The 17483-nt window shown below is 32.8% G+C and overlaps 1 pseudogene across 1 annotated transcript in view; it reads right to left on the bottom strand.

Annotated features, from left to right (window-relative positions):
* LOC143241850 (uncharacterized) overlaps nt 1-17086 on the bottom strand; it is a 36321-nt pseudogene extending 19235 nt beyond the window's left edge. Inside the window, exon 1 of the transcript XR_013022307.1 lies at nt 16452-17086. The product of XR_013022307.1 is annotated as an uncharacterized LOC143241850 (transcript). The remainder of the gene's footprint in view (nt 1-16451) is intronic.
* Between the last annotated feature and the right edge of the window lie 397 nt (nt 17087-17483).

Below are 17483 nucleotides of genomic sequence, written 5' to 3'. Positions count from 1 at the left end.
CTTATGATAAGCCTTTGTTAAATATAAGCTCACCTTATGACACGCCTTTGTTAAATACAACATCATAGTGTGGTAATTAGTAATTAAAAAGTTTTTCAAACGCTAGATACGATAAATACAGCTTGAAACAGTTCTCTAATCAGTGTCAGTTTCCTGGTTATCTTCACGAATAAAGTATAGTCTCTCAAGTATCTTGTCTCATATCCTTCAATCTAGGCTCATTATATCCATTAACTTGCCATTTTATATAATAGCTAACTGCTACCACAGTCTTTACCAAACAAGAATATCTCTTTGGAACAGTCATATCCGGCATTATATGGACAGCTAATGAGTCGTTAAGGCACCTCTTTCATGCACGTGCCGCGTTCTAACACGGCCTGCGGGTACCGGATGCAAGGCGCGTGCATCCACACCGTTAGATTCCGTGAGCTCACAACACTCACGTCTTTCATTATCTCTAGTGTTTTGAAAATCTCGAAAGTGGAAGACAGATTTGTTCCTTGAGATAAAACTATATCAACAACCGATGAAAAAAAAAACAATTGAGCAGCAAATGGACAAGGGTCAAACAGGTTACAAGTTTCTCTAGGGTGGGAACCCACGTCACAAGGTCATTTGTAACTATTGAAGTGAAAGGTATTTAAGTAAAAGAAGAATCCAGAAATGTGACTCAAGATATTCCACCTATTGAAACATTTCTATGTCAAGACCGTAGCTAGCTACAGGTGTACCAAGGTCACGTGATCGGTAGTGTTTGGCTGGCTTCACAGAGTTTGAATTTATAGCTAGAAACAAACTTTCATGTTTTAACATGTTACAATACTGGCTTTCATAATGGCAATGTTTGTGTCTCATGGTTGTTATACTTGTTGCTTAGTACAACAAGTCTTATTATTGTAAAATTGTATGTCAGGACGGCTGTTATGGGTATTAACACTTTTACCCAAATAAAGCAGAGAACAATGTTTCGACCTTCTTAGGTCATCTTCAGGTTAACAAATAGAGTTTGCTTGTTTAATTTTTGAATTTCGCGCAAAGCTACGCGAGGGCTATCTGCGCTGGCCGTCTCTAATTTAGCAGTGTAAGACTAGAGGGAAGGCAGCTAGTCATCACCACCCACCGCCAACTCTTGAGCTACTCTTTTACCAACGAATAGTGGGACTGACCGTCACATTATAACAGCCCCATGGCTGAAAGGGCGAGCATGTTTGGTGTGACCTGGATTCGAATCCGCGACCTTCAGAATACGAGTCGAACGACTTAACCCACTCGGCCATGCTGAGCCTATAGAGTTTGCAACTGACCATTGACGAGCACGTCTAAGAGAAAACAGTGTAAACTGGTACGGGATTGTTGGAGACATTTTGAAGACTGCAGATTAACTAAACATAACATAACAATGGAAAACACCCAGACACTAAGTAGGGAGACATATATAAACAACCGCAAAATCAAAAAAGTCCTACTTATACAACAACGAAACCCAATATTAAACAAAGGAACACCTTTATACCAAAACTAATTAATAACCTAACATCGAACTGCAATGTTCTTCTCTACCTTATTTTGGTAAAAGTGTTAACATCCATATCAGCCGTCCTGAGAAAAATTTTAACTCCAAGTGGGTTTCTCGTCATCACGAAGGTCTGATTGTTATGACTAAAAACTTGTTTATTGTTACAGGCCTGACAGTTGTTAATAACAGACTTGTTCCTTACTGTAGAGGCTTGACGGTTGTTATTAACAGACTTGTTCCTTATTGTTACAGGCCTGACTGTTGTTATTAACAGACTTGTTCCTTATTGTTACAGGCCTAACTGTTGCTATTAACAGACTTGTTTGTTATTGTTACAGACCTGACGGTTGTTATTATCAGACTTGTTCCGTATCGTTACAGGCGTGACGGTTGTTATTAACAGACATGTTTCTTATTGTTACATGCCTGACGTTTGTTATTAACAGACTTATTCCTTATTGTTACAGGCCTGACGGTTGTTATTAACAGACATGTTTCTTATTGTTACATGCCTGACGTTTGTTATTAACAGACTTATTCCTTATTGTTACAGGCCTGACGGTTGTTATTATCAGACTTGTTCCTTATTGTTACAGGCGTGACGGTTGTTATTAACAGACTTGTTCCTTATTGTTACAGGCGTGACGGTTGTTATTAACAGACTTGTTCCTTATTGTTACAGGCCTGACTGTTGTTATTAACAGACATGTTTCTTATTGTTACATGCCTGACTGTTGTTATTAACAGACTTGTTTGTTATTGTTACAGGCCTGACGGTTGTTATTATCAGACTTGTTCCTATCCTGTGTCTGTTGCTGAAGTGTCTTTTATTCATGTGACCAGTTGGTTGTCCTTTCCTGTATCTATACACGTGACTAGTTGGTTGTCCTTTCCTGTATCTATACACGTGGCTAGTGCCGCTTGTCTTGTTGAAAATCTTTTATTAGTTACTATTACCCCAACAAGGTGGCTATTCCACTGAATTTACTGTTTCACACGACAAATGGTGATTTTCACTGACTTCACTGTAACTGACGACAGATGTTTTATTGTTTGATTTTAATGTTACCTAGGTCAGATGTTTTTATTCATCTGATTTTATTGTTACCTAAAACAGATGTTTTCATTCTCTGATTATAATATTACGTAGGATACATGTTTTTATTGTCTGATTTTACTGTTACCTAGGACAGATGTTTTTATTGTCTGATTTTACTGTTACCTAGGGCAGATGTTTTTATTGTCTGATTTTAATGTTATCTAGAACAGATGTTTTACTGTCTGATTTTAATGTTACCTAGGACAGATGTTTTTATTGTCTGATTTTACTGTTACCTAGGACAGATGTTTTATTGTCTGATTTTAATGTTACCTAGAACAGATGTTTTATTGTCTGATTTTAATGTAACCTAGGACAGATGTTTTTACTGTCTGATTTTAATGTTACCTAGAACAGATGTTTTATTGTCTGATTTTAATGTTACCTAGAACAGATGTTTTTATTGTCTGATTTTAATGTTACCTAGAACAGATGTTTTATTGTCTGATTTTAATGTTATCTAGGACAGATATTTTTATTGTCTGATTTTAATGTTACCTAGAACAGATGTTTTATTGTCTGATTTTAATGTAACCTAGGACAGCTGTTTTTACTGTATGATTTTACTCTTACCTAGGACAGATGTTTTTACTGTCTGATTTTACTCTTACCTAGGACAGATGTTTTTATTGTCTGATTTTAATGTAACCTAGGACAGATGTTTTTACTGTATGATTTTACTCTTACCTAGGACAGATGTTTTTACTGTCTGATTTTACTCTTACCTAGGACAGATGTTTTTATTGTCTGATTTTAATGTCACCTAGAACAGATGTTTTATTGTCTGATTTTAATGTAAACTAGGACAGATGTTTTTACTGTCTGATTTTACTCTTACCCAGAACAGATGTTTTTATTGTCTGATTTTAATGTTATACAGGACAGATGTCTTTATTGTCTGGTTTTAATGTTACGTAGGACAAATATTTTTATTGTCTCATTTTAGTGTTACCTAGAACAGATGTTTTATTTTCTGATTTTACTGTTACCTAGGACAGATGTTTTTATTGTCTGATTTTAATGTTACCTAGAACAGATGTTTTTATTGTCTGACTTTAGTGTTACCTAGAACAGATGTTTTATTGTGTGATTTTAATGTTACCTAGAACAGATGTTTTATTGTCTGATTTTAATGTTACATAGGAGAGATGTTTTTATTGTCTGGTTTTAATGTTACCTAGAACAGATGTTTTATTGTCTGATTTTAATGTTACCTAGGACAGATGTTTTTATTGTCTGATTTTAGTGTTACCTGGAACAGATGTTTTATTTTCTGATTTTAATGTTACATACGATATCTTTCACGTTTCTTCAAAGATATTTCACGAAAAAAATGTTCATTATTGGTCTATTTTATCTTCGACTTAACAACGGCCAATATGAAATGTGATGCCAGCTGTAGTATCTGCTTTTGAACATTTTATATTCGACTTAACAACGGCCAATATGAAATGTGTTGCCAGCTGTAGTATCTGCTTTTGAACATTTTATCTTCGACTTAACAATGGCCAATATGAAATGTGTTGTCAACTGTAGTATCTGCTTTTGAACATTTTATCTTCGACTTAACAACGGCCAATATGAAATGTGTTGTCAACTGTAGTATCTGCTTTTGAACATTTTATCTTCGACTTAACAACGGCCAATATGAAATGTGTTGCCAACTGTAGTATCTGCTTTTGAACATTTTATATTCGACCTAACAACGGCCAATATGAAATGTGTTGCCAGCTATAGTATCTGCTTTTGAACATAATATTTTCACATTGAAGAATTCACGTGAATTAAAATAATTCGATGCATTTCGAACTAACTAAAAGTAGAACCTTTATTTCAATAGAATTCAAGCAGATATCTAAACTATAAGTTGTTAGAGAATAGTTTAAAATCGTGATAAAACATCCACTTAGTTTCATTAGATCGACAACTTCGTTTATTTGTTTTATATTGAATTTCGTGCAAAGCTACCTGAGGGCTCTCTGCGCTACCCGTCCTAAATTTAGTAGTCTATGTGTAGAGGGAAGAAAGATAGTCATCACCACCAACCGCTAACTCTTTGGTTACTCTATTGTCAACGAATAATGGGACTGACCGAAATATTATTAGGCAACCACGACTGAAAGAACAAGCATGTTTGAAGTGACAACGATTCAAACTAGTGATCCCTAGATTTCGAGTCGAGCACCCTAACCACCAGGCCATGTTATGTCAACTCTATTACTTCATTGGACTGATTAAGCCTCCACTATTTATTAAATATTCTGTCAGATAATTCTAACGACATAAGGAAAGCAGAGAAACATATAAACAAATGTACAGAGATTTATATGTAGGTGAATAATATAATAAATTTTACTTGTTTACCAGGTGAAGTTATATAGTTTTACAGGACAGAATGCGACGATTCTGGCGAAAACATTAGTTCGAGTGAAGATAGAAGCCCTGTACTTCTATAACTGTTAAATATTTCGTGAAATATAAAAAATCTGGTTTTTATGTAGCTGTAATAATTTGACCAGACATAATCAGGATGATCGTTTACTTAAACTTAAGACGTCAGAAAACAACGACATATTCTACAAAATAACTTTCATATTGACATTCATCACCGTCAGAGAACAGTGGTTTATTCCACAAGATAACTTTCATATTAACATTCATCACCGTCAGAGAACAGTGACTTATTCTACAAGATAACTTTTATTCTAAGATTCAACATCGTCATAGAACAGTTTCTTATTCTACAAGATAACTTTCATACTGAGATTCAACATCGTCATAGAACAGTGGTTTATTCTACAAGATAACTTTCATACTAAGATTCAACATCGTCAGAGAACAGTGACTTATTCTACAAGATAACATTCATACTAAGATTCAACATCGTCATAGAACAGTGGCTTATTCTACAAGATAACTTTCATACTAAGATTCAACATCATCATAGAACAGTGGCTTATTATACAAGATAACTTTCATACTAAGATTCAACATCACCATAGAACAGTGGCTTATTCTACAAGATAACTTTTATACTAAGATTCAACATCGTCATAGAACAGTGGCTTATTCTACAAGATAATTTTCATACTAAGATTCAACATCATCATAGAACAGTGGCTTATTCTACAAGATAACTTTCATACTAAGATTCAACACCGTCATAGAACAGTGACTTATTCTACAAGATAACTTTTATACTAAGATTCAACATCGTCATAGAACAGTGACTTATTCTACAAGATAACATTCATACTAAGATTCAACATCGTCATAGAACAGTTTCTTATTCTACAAGATAACTTTCATACCAAGATTCAACATCGTCAGAGAACAGTGGTTTATTCCACAAGATAACTTTCATATTAACATTCATCACCGTCAGAGAACAGTGGTTTATTCCACAAGATAACTTTCATATTAACATTCATCACCGCCAGAGAACAGTGGTTTATTCCACAAGATAACTTTCATATTAACATTAATCACGGTCATAGAACAGTGGCTTATTCTACAAGATAACTTTCATATTAACATTCATCACCGTCAGAGAACAGTGGTTTATTCCACAAGATAACTTTCATATTAACATTCATCACCGCCAGAGAACAGTGGTTTATTCCACAAGATAACTTTCATATTAACATTCATCACCGTCATAGAACAGTGACTTATTCTACAAGATAAATTTTATACTAAGATTCAACATCGTCATAGAACAGTGGCTTATTCTACAAGATAATTTTCATACTAAGATTCAACATCATCATAGAACAGTGGCTTATTCTACAAGATAACTTTCATACTAAGATTCAACACCGTCATAGAACAGTGACTTATTCTACAAGATAACTTTTATACTAAGATTCAACATCGTCATAGAACAGTGACTTATTCTACAAGATAACATTCATACTAAGATTCAACATCGTCATAGAACAGTTTCTTATTCTACAAGATAACTTTCATACCAAGATTCAACATCGTCAGAGAACAGTGGTTTATTCCACAAGATAACTTTCATATTAACATTCATCACCGTCAGAGAACAGTGGTTTATTCCACAAGATAACTTTCATATTAACATTCATCACCGCCAGAGAACAGTGGTTTATTCCACAAGATAACTTTCATATTAACATTAATCACGGTCATAGAACAGTGGCTTATTCTACAAGATAACTTTCATATTAACATTCATCACCGTCATAGAACAGTGGCTTATTCTACAAGATAACTTTCATATTAACATTCATCACCGTCAGAGAACAGTGACTTATTCTACAAGATAACTTTTATTCTAAGATTCAACATCGTCATAGAACAGTTTCTTATTCTACAAGATAACTTTCATACTGAGATTCAACATCGTCATAGAACAGTGGTTTATTCTAGAAGATAACTTTCATACTAAGATTCAACACCGTCAGAGAACAGTGACTTATTCTACAAGATAACTTTCATACTAAGATTCAACATAGTCATAGAACAGTGACTTATTCTACAAGATAACTTTCATTCTAACATTCAACATCATCAAAGAACAGTGACTTATTCTACAAGATAACTTTCATAATAACATTCATCACCGTCAGAGAACAGTGACTTATTCTACAAGATAACTTTCATACAAAGATTCAACATCGTCATAGAACAGTGGCTTATTCTACAAGATAACTTTCATACTAAGATACAACATCGTCATAGAACAGTGACTTATTCTACAAGATAACTTTCATATTAACATTCATCACCGTCATAGAACAGTGGCTTATTCTACAAGATAACTTTCATATTAACATTCATCACCGTCAGAGAACAGTGACTTATTCTACAAGATAACTTTCATATTAACATTCATCACCGTCATAGAACAGTGGCTTATTCTACAAGATAACTTTCATACAAAGATTCAACATCGTCATAGAACAGTGATTTATTCTACAAGATAACTTTCATACAAAGATTCAACATCGTCATAGAACAGTGGTTTATTCTAGAAGATAACTTTCATACTAAGATTCAACACCGTCAGAGAACAGTGGTTTATTCCACAAGATAACTTTCATATTAACATTCATCACCGTCAGAGAACAGTGACTTATTCTACAAGATAACTTTCATATTAACATTCATCACCGTCATAGAACAGTGGCTTATTCTACAAGATAACTTTCATACTAAGATTCAACATCATCATAGAACAGTGACTTATTTTACAAGATAACTTTTATACTAAGTTTCAACATCGTCATAGAACAGTGACTTATTCTACAAGATAACTTTTATACTAAGATTCAACATCGTCATAGAACAGTGACTTATTCTACAAGATAACTTTTATACTAAGATTCAACATTGTCATAGAACAGTGACTTATTCTAGAAGATAACTTTCATATTAAGATTCAACATTGTCATAGAACAGTGACTTATTCTACAAGATAACTTTCATATTAAGATTCATCACCGTCATAGAACAGTGAGTTATTCTACAAGATAACTTTTACACAAAGATTCAACATCGTCATAGAACAGTGACTTATTCTACAAGATAACTTTCATATTAAGATTCATCACCGTCATAGAACAGTGGCTTATTCTACAAGATAACTTTTATACTAAGATTCAACATCGTCATAGAACAGTGACTTAATCTACAAGATAACTTTTATACTAAGATTCAACATCGTCATAGAACAGTGACTTATTCTACAAGATAACTTTTACACTAAGATTCAACATCGTCATAGAACAGTGACTTATTCTACAAGATAACTTTCATATTAAGATTCATCACCGTCACAGAACAGTGACTTATTCTACAAGATAACTTTTATAGCAAGATTCAACATCGTCATAGAACAGTGACTTATTCTATAAGATAACTTTCATATTAACATTCATCACCGTCATAGAACAGTGGCTTATTCTACAAGATAACTTTCATATTAACATTCAACACCGTCAGAGAACAGTGACTTATTCTACAAGATAACTTTCATATTAACATTCATCACCGTCATAGAACAGTGGCTTATTCTACAAGATAACTTTCATATTAACATTCATCACCGTCAGAGAACAGTGACTTATTCTACAAGATAACTTTTATTCTAAGATTCAACATCGTCATAGAACAGTTTCTTATTCTACAAGATAACTTTCATACTGAGATTCAACATCGTCATAGAACAGTGGTTTATTCTAGAAGATAACTTTCATACTAAGATTCAACACCGTCAGAGAACACTGACTTATTCTACAAGATAACTTTCATACTAAGATTCAACATCATCAAAGAACAGTGACTTATTCTACAAGATAACTTTCATATTAACATTCATCACCGTCAGAGAACAGTGACTTATTCTACAAGATAACTTTCATACAAAGATTCAACATCGTCATAGAACAGTGGCTTATTCTACAAGATAACTTTCATACTAAGATACAACATCGTCATAGAACAGTGACTTATTCTACAAGATAACTTTCATATTAACATTCATCACCGTCATAGAACAGTGGCTTATTCTACAAGATAACTTTCATATTAACATTCATCACCGTCAGAGAACAGTGACTTATTCTACAAGATAACTTTCATATTAACATTCATCACCGTCATAGAACAGTGGCTTATTCTACAAGATAACTTTCATACAAAGATTCAACATCGTCATAGAACAGTGATTTATTCTACAAGATAACTTTCATACAAAGATTCAACATCGTCATAGAACAGTGACTTATTCTACGAGATAACTTCCATATTAACATTCAACATCGTCATAGAACAGTGGTTTATTCCACAAGATAACTTCCATATTAACATTCAACACCTGAAAAGAACAGTGATTTATTCTACAAGATAACTTTCATATTAACATTCATCACCGTCAGAGAACAGTGACTTATTCTACAAGATAACTTTCATACTAAGATTCAACATCATCATAGAACAGTGACTTATTTTACAAGATAACTTTTATACTAAGATTCAACATCGTCATAGAACAGTGACTTATTCTACAAGATAACTTTTATACTAAGATTCAACATTGTCATAAAACAGTGACTTATTCTAGAAGATAACTTTCATATTAAGATTCAACATTGTCATAGAACAGTGACTTATTCTACAAGATAACTTTCATATTAAGATTCATCACCGTCATAGAACAGTGAGTTATTCTACAAGATAACTTTTACACAAAGATTCAACATCGTCATAGAACAGTGACTTATTCTACAAGATAACTTTCATATTAAGATTCATCACCGTCATAGAACAGTGGCTTATTCTACAAGATAACTTTTATACTAAGATTCAACATCGTCATAGAACAGTGACTTAATCTACAAGATAACTTTTATACTAAGATTCAACATCGTCATAGAACAGTGACTTATTCTACAAGATAACTTTTACACTAAGATTCAACATCGTCATAGAACAGTGACTTATTCTACAAGATAACTTTCATATTAAGATTCATCACCGTCACAGAACAGTGACTTATTCTACAAGATAACTTTCATAGCAAGATTCAACATCGTCATAGAACAGTGACTTATTCTATAAGATAACTTTCATATTAACATTCAACACCGTCAGAGAACAGTGACTTATTCTACAAGATAACTTTAATATTAATTTTCAACATCGTCATAGAACAGTGGTTTATTCCACAAGATAACTTTTATACTAAGATTCAACATCGTCATAGAACAGTGACTTATTCTACAAGATAACTTTCATATTAAGATTCAACATTGTCATAGAACAGTGACTTATTCTACAAGATAACTTTCATATTAAGATTCATCACCGTCATAGAACAGTGGCTTATTCTAGAAGATAACTTTCATATTAAGATTCAACATTGTCATAGAACAGTGAGTTATTCTACAAGATAACTTTTATACTAAGATTCATTACCGTCATAGATCAGTGGCCTATTCTACAAGATAACTTTCATATTAACATTCATCACCTACAGAGAACAGTGATTTATTCTACAAGATAACTTTCATATTAACATTCATCACCGTCAGAGAACAGTGACTTATTCTACAAGATAACTTTCATATTAACATTCATCACCGTCATGGACAGGGGCTTATTCTACAAGATAACTTTTATACTAAGATTCAACATCGTCATAGAACAGTGACTTATTCTACAAGATAACTTTCATATTAAGATTCAACATTGTTATAGAACAGTGACTTATTCTACAAGATAACTTTTATACTAAGATTCAACATCGTCATAGAACAGTGACTTATTCTACAAGATAACTTTTATACTAAGATTCAACATCGTCATAGAACAGTGACTTATTCTACAAGATAACTTTTATACTAAGATTCAACATCGTCATAGAACAGTGACTTATTCTACAAGATAACTTTTATACTAAGATTCAACACCGTCATGGAACAGTGAGTTATTCTACAAGATAACTTTTATACTAAGATTCAACATCGTCATAGAACAGTGACTTATTCTACAAGATAACTTTCATATTAAGATTCAACATTGTCATAGAACAGTGGCTTATTTTACAAGATAACTTTTACACTAAGATTCAACATCGTCAGAGAACAGTGGTTTATTCCACAAGATAACTTTGATATTGACATTCATCACCGTCATAGAACAGTGGCTTATTCTACAAGATAACTTTCATACAAAGATTCAACATCGTCATAGAACAGTGATTTATTCTACAAGATAACTTTCATACAAAGATTCAACATCGTCATAGAACAGTGACTTATTCTACGAGATAACTTCCATATTAACATTCAACATCGTCATAGAACAGTGGTTTATTCCACAAGATAACTTCCATATTAACATTCAACACCTGAAAAGAACAGTGATTTATTCTACAAGATAACTTTCATATTAACATTCATCACCGTCAGAGAACAGTGACTTATTCTACAAGATAACTTTCATACTAAGATTCAACATCATCATAGAACAGTGACTTATTTTACAAGATAACTTTTATACTAAGATTCAACATCGTCATAGAACAGTGACTTATTCTACAAGATAACTTTTATACTAAGATTCAACATTGTCATAGAACAGTGACTTATTCTAGAAGATAACTTTCATACTAAGATTCAACATTGTCATAGAACAGTGACTTATTCTAGAAGATAACTTTCATATTAAGATTCAACATTGTCATAGAACAGTGACTTATTCTACAAGATAACTTTCATATTAAGATTCATCACCGTCATAGAACAGTGAGTTATTCTACAAGATAACTTTTACACAAAGATTCAACATCGTCATAGAACAGTGACTTATTCTACAAGATAACTTTCATATTAAGATTCATCACCGTCATAGAACAGTGGCTTATTCTACAAGATAACTTTTATACTAAGATTCAACATCGTCATAGAACAGTGACTTAATCTACAAGATAACTTTTATACTAAGATTCAACATCGTCATAGAACAGTGACTTATTCTACAAGATAACTTTTACACTAAGATTCAACATCGTCATAGAACAGTGACTTATTCTACAAGATAACTTTCATATTAAGATTCATCACCGTCACAGAACAGTGACTTATTCTACAAGATAACTTTCATAGCAAGATTCAACATCGTCATAGAACAGTGACTTATTCTATAAGATAACTTTCATATTAACATTCAACACCGTCAGAGAACAGTGACTTATTCTACAAGATAACTTTAATATTAATTTTCAACATCGTCATAGAACAGTGGTTTATTCCACAAGATAACTTTTATACTAAGATTCAACATCGTCATAGAACAGTGACTTATTCTACAAGATAACTTTCATATTAAGATTCAAGATTGTCATAGAACAGTGACTTATTCTACAAGATAACTTTCATATTAAGATTCAACATCGTCATAGAACAGTGACTTATTCTATAAGATAACTTTCATATTAACATTCAACACCGTCAGAGAACAGTGACTTATTCTACAAGATAACTTTAATATTAATTTTCAACATCGTCATAGAACAGTGGTTTATTCCACAAGATAACTTTTATACTAAGATTCAACATCGTCATAGAACAGTGACTTATTCTACAAGATAACTTTCATATTAAGATTCAAGATTGTCATAGAACAGTGACTTATTCTACAAGATAACTTTTACACTAAGATTCAACATCGTCATAGAACAGTGACTTATTCTACAAGATAACTTTCATATTAAGATTCATCACCGTCACAGAACAGTGACTTATTCTACAAGATAACTTTCATAGCAAGATTCAACATCGTCATAGAACAGTGACTTATTCTATAAGATAACTTTCATATTAACATTCAACACCGTCAGAGAACAGTGACTTATTCTACAAGATAACTTTAATATTAATTTTCAACATCGTCATAGAACAGTGGTTTATTCCACAAGATAACTTTTATACTAAGATTCATCACCGTCATAGAACAGTGGCTTATTCTAGAAGATAACTTTCATATTAAGATTCAACATTGTCATAGAACAGTGAGTTATTCTACAAGATAACTTTTATACTAAGATTCATTACCGTCATAGATCAGTGGCCTATTCTACAAGATAACTTTCATATTAACATTCATCACCTACAGAGAACAGTGATTTATTCTACAAGATAACTTTCATATTAACATTCATCACCGTCAGAGAACAGTGACTTATTCTACAAGATAACTTTCATATTAACATTCATCACCGTCATGGACAGGGGCTTATTCTACAAGATAACTTTTATACTAAGATTCAACATCGTCATAGAACAGTGACTTATTCTACAAGATAACTTTCATATTAAGATTCAACATTGTTATAGAACAGTGACTTATTCTACAAGATAACTTTTATACTAAGATTCAACATCGTCATAGAACAGTGACTTATTCTACAAGATAACTTTTATACTAAGATTCAACATCGTCATAGAACAGTGACTTATTCTACAAGATAACTTTTATACTAAGATTCAACATCGTCATAGAACAATGACTTATTCTACAAGATAACTTTTATACTAAGATTCAACATCGTCATAGAACAGTGACCTATTCTACAAGATAACTTTTATACTAAGATTCAACACCGTCATGGAACAGTGAGTTATTCTACAAGATAACTTTTATACTAAGATTCAACATCGTCATAGAACAGTGACTTATTCTACAAGATAACTTTCATATTAAGATTCAACATTGTCATAGAACAGTGGCTTATTTTACAAGATAACTTTTACACTAAGATTCAACATCGTCAGAGAACAGTGGTTTATTCCACAAGATAACTTTGATATTGACATTCAACATCGTCATAGAACAGTGATTTATTTTACAAGATAACTTTCATATTAACATTCAACATCGTCACAGAACAGTGACTTATTCTACAAGATAACTTTCATAGCAAGATTCAACATCGTCATAGAACAGTGACTTATTCTATAAGATAACTTTCATATTAACATTCAACACCGTCAAAGAACAGTGACTTATTCTACAAGATAACTTTCATATTAACATTCAACACCGTCAGAGAACAGTGACTTATTCTACAAGATAACTTTCATATTAACATTCATCACAGTCAGAGAACAGTGACTTATTGTACAAGATAACTTTCATATTAACATTCAACACCGTCAGAGAACAGTGACTTATTCTACAAGATAACTTTCATATTAACATTCATCACCATCATAGAACAGTGACTTATTCTATAAGATAACTTTCATATTAACATTCAACACCGTCAGAGAACAGTGACTTATTCTACAAGATAACTTTCATATTAACATTCATCACAGTCAGAGAACAGTGACTTATTGTACAAGATAACTTTCATATTAACATTCAACACCGTCAGAGAACAGTGACTTATTCTACAAGATAACTTTCATATTAACATTCATCACAGTCAGAGAACAGTGACATATTCTACAAGATAACTTTCATATTAATATTCAAGGACGTGAGAGGACAGTGAGTTATTCTACAAGATAACTTTTATACTAAGATTCAACATCGTTATAGAACAGTGAGTTATTCTACAAGATAACTTTTATACTAAGATTCAACATCGTCATAGAACAGTGACTTATTCTACAAGATAACTTTCATACTAAGATTCAACATCGTCATAGAACAGTGACTTATTCTACAAGATAACTTTCATATTAAGATTCAACATTGTCATAGAACAGTGGCTTATTTTACAAGATAACTTTTACACTAAGATTCAACATCGTCAGAGAACAGTGGTTTATTCCACAAGATAACTTTCATATTGACATTTAACATCGTCATAGAACAGTGACTTATTCTATAAGATAACTTTCATATTAACATTCAACACCGTCAGAGAACAGTGACATATTCTACAAGATAACTTTCATATTAACATTCATCACAGTCAGAGAACAGTGACATATTCTACAAGATAACTCATATTAATATTCAAGGACGTGAGAGGACAACGGCTGATACATTCTCTATGAATAACGATAATTTCTATGTATAATTTCAGACTGAAATTAAACACAATATGAGAGTTTTTCGAGAAGAAAGATGTTCATGGTTTGAGAAAGGTACATTTCATATTTGATGTGTTGTTAATCTGTCTCATGATTTATTCACCGCTTATGTGGCTCTGACACAGTAGACTAAGAACTTTTTAATTTATATATTTTAATAAATTTGAATATGAAGAATATTTTCACATACAGACAGGTTAGAAAAAGGCAATTTTAATTTTTCTCGCACAATCTATATAAACATGTTTATTTTTTACATATTATATATATTATCTTGTTTGTAACATGTATTCCTCTGTCTTGTTCGTTCGTTACCGTGTTTTATAGTATCTTGTTTGTAGCATGTTACTGTTTCATATTATAATTAGTTTGTACCATGTTTTCGTGTCACTGACTTATATTATAACTGGTCTGTACCATGTTCATTTGTTACTGTTTTATAATATAAATAGTTTGTACCATGTTTTCGTGTCACTGACTTATATTATAACTGGTCTGTACCATGTTCATTTGTTACTGTTTTATAATATAAATAGTTTGTTCCATGTTCTTTGTCACTGACTTATATTATAACTAGTTTGTACCATGTTCTTTTGTTACTCTCTTATATTATAACTATTTTGTACCATGTTCTTTGTTACTGTTTTATATTATAACTAATTTGTACCATGTTCTTTTGTTACTGTCTCATATTATAACTGGTTTGTACCATGTTTATTTGTTACTGTTTTATATTATAAATAGTTTGTACCATGTTCTTTTGTTACTGTCTAATATTATAACTAGTCTGTACCGTGTTCTTTAATTACTGTCTTATATTATAATTAGTTTGTACCAAGTTCCTTTGCTCTATCTAATTTATGGCATGTTCACTCCTTACATTATCCATGTTTAACAAATAGTTCAACATCTGATAATTAGTCGGTGTTTCTTTAAAATGTACTTCATTGTGTTTTGCAGAATAACGTTATTGGATGATAACGTTAACATAACATCTTACCTTATGTAATTGTAACACTAGAATGGCTTTGAGCGCAATTAATTTCTAGCACGTGACTTTTTAAAATGAGCGATTTTTGTAGCGCGTGTTGAAAAACGGTTACACTTACAGATGTTGGATGAGGCTAGTCGCCTCCGGTTGTAGAGACTAAGGACTCTTGTAACAATTAGGTAATGACAAGTCTTCAGGTATAATCATGGTTATTAATTAACCAGATGTGGGGCAGGAAGCCCCGGGTTTAATTTAAACGGTACTCACAGAAGGCAGGGAGTGGTCCCGCGCTGAGCGGTAAATCCGTGGGCAGTCCGCGGTAAAGGAGTCCAGTTTCACTGGGGTGGACGATACTTGTTGGTGAAAGAAATGGTCGAAAAAAAGGTAAATGTCCAGAGGAAGTTGACCCTTCGCTGACAGCCGTTGATGGTGCGGCCGACATCAATGATGTTGTAGGTGTGGTGGCGCTGGAGTCGACAGTGACCAAGGAGTGTCTGAAGAGCTCGCTCAGCCTGTCAGAAGAAAAAGGAAACAGTCGGGAAGTGAGATAGTTTGTTACACTCACCAATGGTGGCATAGAATGACCGCTGGTCACTGGTGTGAAAGCTGATAGTCTATCTGACTGTTCCGAATCAGATTTTAAGACTTCGTTTTGCTCGGTAGGGGTTAGTGAATCTCTGGATTTCTCCAGAGGCCTAGACTCTGAAGGAGAAATGAAAGACAAAGGTGATCCGGAGTTCTTTTGGTCTGGAGATTCCATTTGTTCGTGGATAATTTAATAATAACGTGATATGGAAAGTCAACACAAACACTAAATCGTCGGGTATATTTAGCGAGTCTCACCACGATGGTTTTACAGCAAGACTATAAGTACAACTAACAACTGTGATAGTTTCTGTCCATTTAGTCGACCGGAGATGATTCGATGAAAGAAGAGTTACTTTGAAAAGACCCGAGGCACCTCGGAGTGGTTGTACCCAGACCGGTTCTTCAGGGTTGGTGGATTGGTCGGAAGGGGGCCGGCCGAAAAATCACAGTTGTTAAATTAGCTACAGGTTTGAGAGGAACATAACGTGGCTTTATAATAGTTTTCTGTGATTTACTTGGTGATTGGTCGCCAGTAAGAAAGCGCTGGGAGGAGACAGGTGTAGTGAAACATCCGGGTATCGGATTTTTAAGATCAATATAAACGTTTGACACCAGAATTTATGAAGATTATTCTCTGTTTTAAACAATATTTGTGGAACACCAATGAAAGTTATTGATTCTTTAACTATTTATCAAACGACAGACAAGAGT

Source organism: Tachypleus tridentatus, unplaced genomic scaffold (assembly GCF_004210375.1).
Source record: "Tachypleus tridentatus isolate NWPU-2018 unplaced genomic scaffold, ASM421037v1 Hic_cluster_1, whole genome shotgun sequence".
NCBI classification, from domain to species: domain Eukaryota; kingdom Metazoa; phylum Arthropoda; class Merostomata; order Xiphosura; family Limulidae; genus Tachypleus; species Tachypleus tridentatus.
The sequence above is the reverse complement of the archived record's forward strand: the minus strand, read 5'-3'. Positions and strand labels throughout refer to the sequence as shown.